The sequence below is a fragment of the Pseudophryne corroboree genome, chromosome 9 (genome assembly GCF_028390025.1).
Source record: "Pseudophryne corroboree isolate aPseCor3 chromosome 9, aPseCor3.hap2, whole genome shotgun sequence".
Taxonomy (NCBI): Eukaryota; Metazoa; Chordata; class Amphibia; order Anura; family Myobatrachidae; genus Pseudophryne; species Pseudophryne corroboree.
The window spans coordinates 108,489,069-108,497,396 of NC_086452.1; the positions used below are offsets into that span (position 1 = coordinate 108,489,069).

The 8,328-nt window shown below is 41.6% G+C and overlaps 1 pseudogene; it reads left to right on the forward strand.

The window, feature by feature from the left end:
• Nucleotides 1-1,064: 1,064 nt before the first annotated feature.
• On the forward strand, nt 1,065-1,183 carry LOC134964762 (5S ribosomal RNA; annotated as a pseudogene).
• Nucleotides 1,184-8,328: the final 7,145 nt, after the last annotated feature.

Below are 8,328 nucleotides of genomic sequence, written 5' to 3' on the forward strand. Positions count from 1 at the left end.
CTGGAAATGTATAGTGACAGATTCAAACAAAAGGATTATTCGGATTCCATTCTGAAAGAAGCCATCACCAGAACAAATGAAGTTGAAAGACCGAAGTTGTTAGAATACAGAATAAGGGAAAAACCAAAAGAATCCACAGCATTTATAACAACCTTCAACCGGCATGAGAAATCCATCCGGGAATCATTCAGAAATCATTGGAGGATTTTACTCATGGATCCCATCCTTAAAGAAATTCTCCCTCCTCGCCCGGAAATAATTTTTAAAAAATCACGTAACCTCATGGACCTTTTAGCCCCGAGCATGCTGAGGAACAACCAAGAAAGGGACCATACATGGCCTAAATGTGTAGGTTCCTACAAATGTGGGCAATGCAATGTCTGCACATACTTACACACCAACAGGAAGACCTTTACAGGTGTGGGGAAAAAAAGGAATACAAAATTAAGGATTACATGAACTGTAACACCCAATTGGTCATATACCTCCTGGAATGTGGTTGCGGCAAACAATACATTGGGAAAACGAAGAGACCTTTGTAGATGAGGATACAGGAACACATGAGAAACATCAGGAACAGAGTGGAGAGCCATGCTGTCTCCAAACATTTCATGTCTACACATAACTCAAATCCGGAAGTCTTGACTTTCAAAGCCATCGAACTGGTGAAACTAGGAGACAGAGGAGGGGATCTCGCCAATAAGTTGTCACGTCGTGAGATGTTTTGGATATTCCAATTACAGACATTACAGCCGAAAGGATTCAACGACAGTTACGATATCGCTCCTTTTTTATAAAACACGGTACTAAACTATTTGACAGCCCCTTTTTTTCTTTCCAGCTCAGCCTTTGTTTCTAAACCACCTTTCCTCCCCCCCCCCTTTTCCCATTCGGTACCCACCACACATTCCACTCCACCACCACCCCACCTCCACTTCCCTGTCAGTACCCCACTACCACCGATCCACTTTTCACTTGGCCTCTCGTAAACACTCACACACGGGCTTCAGATCTAGAGAATGTTCATTTATATTACTGGAGTGATGACCTAGAAGGCACAATGTCGCTACAGTCAAACCACACTGGAAATGCCCAAACACGTCCGATCTTGGAAGCCAAGCAGCATTGGGCCTGATCAGTACCAGTAGGGTGGACCACCTGGGAAGATCAGGTACTGTATAGAATGAATTTGAATAGGGGCCTGAGAAAGGAACATACTCCAAGTGAATATGAACTCACAAAATCACATTGAACACACGCGTCATTTATATTATTTATATTGTATTTACTCTATATTTCTTCTATATTACACATATTGTCTACTATTTACCTTATGTATACCTTATTCAGTCTGTATATCTGTTAACCCCCCTTAACCGTAAGGGATCAAATTAGTGCACAGGCACGATATTATATAAATCACACCCACTATGGCAATTTAACTCCACTCACGCCCACCTTGAGATCAGTTTACAATATTATATTTATTCCTATATCATATACATTGGGTCTTATATAATTGCGTATGTATATGTATAGGCTTAAGCTGCAAAATTCTCCACTTTGATTCACTGAATTATACACCAAGTCTGATCTGTATACCATACTTCCATGGCAATTTAATTATTTTATATCCGCAGTTATAAATTTTTATAAATGTACAGTAAAGCATCTCATTCATTGTAATCATGTTTAGCTATTTCTCTTATAATTTATGATAAAACTAGGTGCTTACAAACAATAACATGCTTCTGATACTCTTATTTACTTCTTATTTTTTATATCCAACCATTACCATGGATACCGGGGTATCTGACAAGCGTTTATGTCAGATGAACTATTAGAAAATGTCCACCGCTACCTGGAAATCTATGGACGTAATCTCATCAAAAATGGCCACTGTCTTATGGACATAACCAAGACTGGTTTCTTTCCCCCTGTGAACTGTAGCTACTGACAACAAGGAATGGATACATGTACAAGCACAGAATCGCCGTGGGCGCACGCGCAGTAAGCGCTGGAAGTGGGGCGGAAGTGCCGCGTCGCGTCCGCCGTCGCCGGAAGTGGGGCGGAAGTCCCGCCTTTCACCGTTCTAGAGCCTTTTACAGTGATTTTAATCTGATTTTTAACTGTGAACCTACTCGTTTTTACTTATACTTAGTCCCTAATAACCTGCTAATCATTGACTTATATATATGAGCAGCCTTAAAGTATATACCATATAATTGCATCACATGACTCTATATGATGTCATAGCCCTCCCACTGATTACTCTGGCTATTATAGGATATACTGTCTTATTCTGTCCCTACCCCTTGAAGAAGTCTCATCAGACGAAACGCGTCGGGTTACCTGTACCTACCTCATTCTAAGATAAGAAAAAAATTTGGTTTTTATCATAGTACATATATTCATTTAGTGCTTTTAGTTCAGTTGTGTATATATTGTTGTCCCTATTTTTTATGTGTTTCTTTTATGTTCATTTTTATGATAATAAATTGCTTTATTTTTAATACTTTAACTGGCAACTTATTTTTTTGACACCTTGGTCGCTATTTATCCCTCATCCCCTCCTTTCTCCTACATTACTCTCAGGGAATTACCACCCCTGTATTTATTGAGGGAAACAGCTGACGCCCCATTACCAGCATAGGGGAGTGTCATATAAGCTAGCAATTACACAACATATTTGTTACATCTCGCATGTGGCGCAGTAATAATACTTGTTTTTACATATATATATATACCAAAACAAATACTCTCCTTTTGCGCTATACAACAGAAATTGTATAAGAACTGGGTTTGGGCTGCCAAATTCCACTAAGTCCCTTGTTAGGAGGGACTAAAAGATACAAATATATGCCAATAGAGGAATGGGTGCACTTGGGTTGTTTTTCCACCCAATATTCAATGAAACAAAACAGCAGTCTTCCTAAAATATTTACTCTTAATTCATGAGCATAAAATCACATCAGCATGTTCCATATAAAATGAATTATAACATAAAAGCAATGATATAAATCAGTAAAGTATCCCTTCTTGCAGATAACACCAAATAGTACAGAGGACCAGTTGAAAACACTTTGATAGAGTCCTCCTTCGGAGGTTGATGTTATAAATAAATAACCCGACGCGTTTCATCTTACTCTAAGACTTCATCAGGGGTACATCTAAAAAATATATATAAAATATTATATCAGAATGTTATCCTGATTTAAACATTACTATGAGGGAACATGTCAATGTACGAAGAAACATGCAAGACAGAACTTGAAACGAGGACAAAATCTATACATATGTAAGGAAAGATATGTATGTATAAAGAATAATATACAAGAAGAATAATTTTTGAACACACCCATGGAAAACAATTATGCGATACAATCTCTGGTCAAAAAGTTTACAATTACATTGAAGAGAAAGAAAAAGACACATAAAGAGGAGTTCATCATCACAAGAACATAATATTTACATATGGTATACCTCTAGTACTTGGTAAGTACTGCTAGTATATCAATTGCATATTCAGGATACTTGAAAAAACCACACACCGGTGAGGCACATAGATGAAAATTAGATTAAGCCTAATTAAGGAAATGTACATTTTTAGTACTTGCAACAATTAATTAAATAATCTGCATAATAATAGGCTCAATAATAACAAATAAGTATATCAGTGTATTGAGCACATACCTTATGATTAAATGCTTGAATGACAAGTTCAAATGCATAGGCCTGAACACAAGTTCATGAAGATATGTGACCTAACGAAATTTGTTAATATTAACTAATTAGAGATGTATATCATAACAGCCTTTATAAAAATAATTCTATGTGCTAGTGAGTTGGAACACATACCTTATGGTTCAAGGGTTTTGGATAACAAGTTCTAATACACAGGTCTACCACAATTTCCTATGCGTGTGTAACCTGGTAAATCAAAGGGATATAATTCTTAAAACATAGAACTTGCCCATAACCAGTGCAAGAAATTTAATTTAATAAACTCCCTTTAGGGAAAAAGGGAGGGGGACACGCTCCAAATAAAAATGCTTAATTTTTAGAACTTATTAGTTCAATTAAATTCTATATGTAATTAGTTCCCAATGGGGGTATATAATGTATTAAGAATACCGATAACCATGTGTTATCCTTGAAATTCAGAGCGCTGAGTTAATGCTCATTGTCCCATACGATATTAATAAACTTTCATATTGATCGTAATAATCCCAATAAACACCCATTATTCACAAAATAAACAAAACATAGTGAAAACAAGAGATTCCATTCTCACAGAATACTAAATGGAGCCATATTTAAAAACGGTGCTCACGAATAATAAAGAAATATAATACATCTTACCATTCAGTAGCTACAATAGCTTCAGGTCACAACCAGTGTAATGAGGCTGTGTGCTGAGACTAACCCTTAAATAGGGGACAGGAGTGACCTCACTTCCCCTAATGCAGTAATTGGTGTGTTAAAAAAAACCTTAAATAATGTTGGAATAAGTCCTATATTACTGACTCAAATCATTACAGTGATTAAACATTAAAGTGAAAAAGTTGATGGCTTTAAAATGAACTTTTTTAATACTTTATAAAGAGTAAAAAACCTTAATTGGATAAGCAAACAACCCATAATGCATCTGGTCGTTAAAGGTCAAACTGACATGACTGACAAGACTATCCACCAATAATACTGGTTCAGTGAAACAAACTTAATTGCACACATTACAAGGGGCGTGGCCTGGCTGGAGAGACGGTTGGAAGCAGGGAAGCAGAGCTCCCGCTAAAATCACCCAAATTCCCCTGCTATAATCCTCTCAGCTGCCTCATTCCTACCCCTGCAATCCCCCCTGGTGCTCTGGTTACCCGGGCACTTGGTCGCGGAGCCGGGAGACCACTTTTGCGGTCTCTGCGGGTTGGGGCCTGTGCCGGGTGCCGGAGCCGCGGGCTGGATTTTCGGCCAAGGCCCGTTGGGAGGCTTCGTGGGCAAAAGGAGAACCGGATAGAATACAGCGGTCGGAGCGTGTGGACCCCCCTCACCATCGTGTGTCGCGAGACCGCTGGGACCCCCTCTGTGACGGGACCGGGGCGGTGTCCAAGCCCTGCTGTTGCCTGGCGCCCGGGCGGTGAGGAGACGGAGAGACCCGCGGGGCCGCCCTTCCCATCCTGCAGCGGCGTGAGAGGTGAGCACAAACATCAGAGCCCCAGATCATCATCCGGAGCTCCAGTGTCGAGGGGAGTGTGCCGTGGAACGGGGACGAGGCTCTGTCCGAGTCTGCGGATTGCGGCCCTCCCTTCTGAGTGAAGCCGGGGCCTCGATTTTGGGGACGTCCAGACCGGACGCCGAGAACGCGCGCGGGCTGCGGAGCCCGCCTGTGGAGACAGGCTGGTGATCTGGGCCCCCTGCATTGAACCTATCACCTACCTGGACATTCCTCTGGCGACTGGGAATAACAAGACCCGCAAGGAAGAATCCCTCTAGCTGAGAGTATATGGAGGAGGCAGCCATCTTGGGTATTGCAGTGTGAGGTGGCATTATAAACCCAGCATCTGGTGATTATACCTGACTGACAGGACGTTATCCCCTCTAACCTAACCTAACTCCTGGCTACTCAAATTCATAAAGTCAGCTAAGTACACCATTCATTTTCTCTGCCTGATGCTGCAGGTCCTCTGTTCCCCAGGGCAATTATATTAATAATAGAGCTGCCTAAATAGATTATACGGAGTCTACCATCTCATAAAAGATTTTATTTTATCTTTGTTTGCAATTTGCATTGCTCCCAACTTTTATGTAGAGCTTTAACCAATGCCAGCCGTACACCATATACCACAGTGTGATACCACCCTCACACACCCCCCACTCACCCTGTTTTGTGCGATATCTCATCCAAAGTCAAGAGTATATTAGTCTCTCTGGGCCTGAAGCGGCGCTGCTGGACGGGTCGCTACCCTTGTAGCTATATACGCTCTAACACATGGTCCTGCACACAGTGGTGTATACATTATGTATCCATCTCCTCACCCTGATGTGATATATATGGAATAATGTCTCCCACCTAGCGGTAACCGTGGATGCCTCTCTTGCGGGGAGTGATACCGAATGTCTTCCGTCCTGTCAGATTGTAAGTAATTGAGCTCCTTGGATGTGTTATGGACAAATTTATTACCTTGTCGGCCCCTCAACCTCAACGTCTCAGAGGCGGAGCTAAGAGATTTGCTCATTCTCCGGCTCTACCCTCCCCTCCGGAGCCTTGCGACATCTCTATACTACAATCTGAGGAGTTGGACACTATGCCACCAAAAGCACCCCCCACTCCCCCCTCCTATGCGGAGATTGTGAAGGCTATCAAGGAAACAGTGGAACCCTTACTTCAGACACAAGCCGACAAGCTTATGTCGGCAGTCTCCGATATTAAATCGGAATTACATACCATGTCGAGAAAAATTTCTATTAACGAAAACCGCATAGGAGCTAACTTTCAGGAGATCGCGGACCTAAAACAACAAGTGTCACACCTGTCATCGTCTCGGCAGCATATGATGTCCAAACTAGATGATCTCGAAAACCGTTCGAGACGAAATAATTTGAGGATAGTGGGCCTCAGAGAATCCGTTAAAGGTCCCGACCTACTCAAATTCCTGCTTTCAGATCTGCCCGTCCTACTCGGAATTCCGGAAGAATTATCCTCCTTAGAAATAGAGAGGGCACACCGTCTGGGACCACCGAGGGAATCTAATCAAGCACGACCCCGTCCGGTAATATTTCGGTGTTTAAACTTCCGCCACAAGGAACTGATTTGGTCCGCGGCAAGATCCAGGGGCACACTAAAGTGGGATGACCAAAGAATATTCCTTTTCCAAGACTATTCCGCGGAAGTATCCAGAGCCCGTCGCGAAATGTCTGCTGTCTGCTCACAACTGATAAAATCGGGCACGAAGTTTGCATTACTTTATCCGGCCCGCCTACATATATTCTCATCCCAGGGCCCGAAGGACTTTACTAATGTGGATGACGCAAAAGCATTCGTATCAGAGGAAATGGTTCCCCTGGAATCCAGTGCGATGGACGATAATGAGTGATTACTTGCTCAGGACGCTAAATTCTGATTAACACCTCATAGCCCAGGGTCTTGTCCTCTTTTAATATATGTCGTAACATGTATTAGACAGTTAGGAGATCAAAACTCATTAAGATCTTTAGGACCCAATGAGTGAGTCAATTGTCTGGTTACCACGAGTTAGTATAGTCTTGGGGGTACACTCCTCCATTTTCCCATGCTACTGGCCTATACCCGTTTATATAGGCTGTGTTATTATTATTATGTTATAGGCTTATATATTATGTTCTTTTGCTATTACGAATATTTGACTGCTCACATAGAGTTTACTATGTAATACTCGTAGGTGTATTTTCTAGTCAACTCTTGATAGGCCCACATTTTCCCCTGATAAGGTTTCCGGATAGTGAGGCTCCCACTATAATTAGAGGATGGTGAGGTCACACTGTTTGTTCTTATATCTCCCACTCCTGTAGCGGGGGAGTGTCCACGGTTGCTGCAGATAGTTATGTTATGGTTGTGATGTGTTTGCCTCACCGCCGTTTCATTTCTCAGATATTTTTCTATGTTCTCTACTCTGTCTATCTTTTCTTTTTCCCCTTCCCTGTCTTTTTCCCTCTAGGGAGCCGGAGGATTACACCTATTACAGTTGTACTATTGACACCATTACGTATGTATTTGCAAATGTTCCTTATTGATGATGTACACTACAAATGTGGCCTTTCAATTATTGTGACACCTTTTCCACCTCCTTTCTTTGATCATGGCTGACCATCTAAAAATTTACTCATGGAACGTAAGAGGTATACATTCCCCTGTCAAACGTAGACGAATACTTACTTACATGAACAAAGTAAAGGCTGATATAATCCTGTTACAGGAGACGCATCTGACTCCAGATGAACACTTAAAGCTTTCCATGCTTCGCCAGAAGATGGTTGCTTCGTCTTCTTACACATCGAAAGCGAGAGGGGTAGCTATCCTCATCCGCAAAGGGATCTCTTATGAGATACATAGCCAGAAAATCGACACACAAGGTAGATTTATCATTTTAGACATTACGTTGGAGGGATCTAGATACATTCTTTGTAACATCTATGCCCCCACTAACTATGATAGGTCATTCTACGTAAAACTCATCAACCTATTGCGACCTTACACGGACACGCCTATTATTCTAGGAGGCGACATGAATCTAGTTGCGTCTGTAGTACTAGATAGGAAAACAACTTCCTCTTGCAAATATGCTCTTCCAAAGA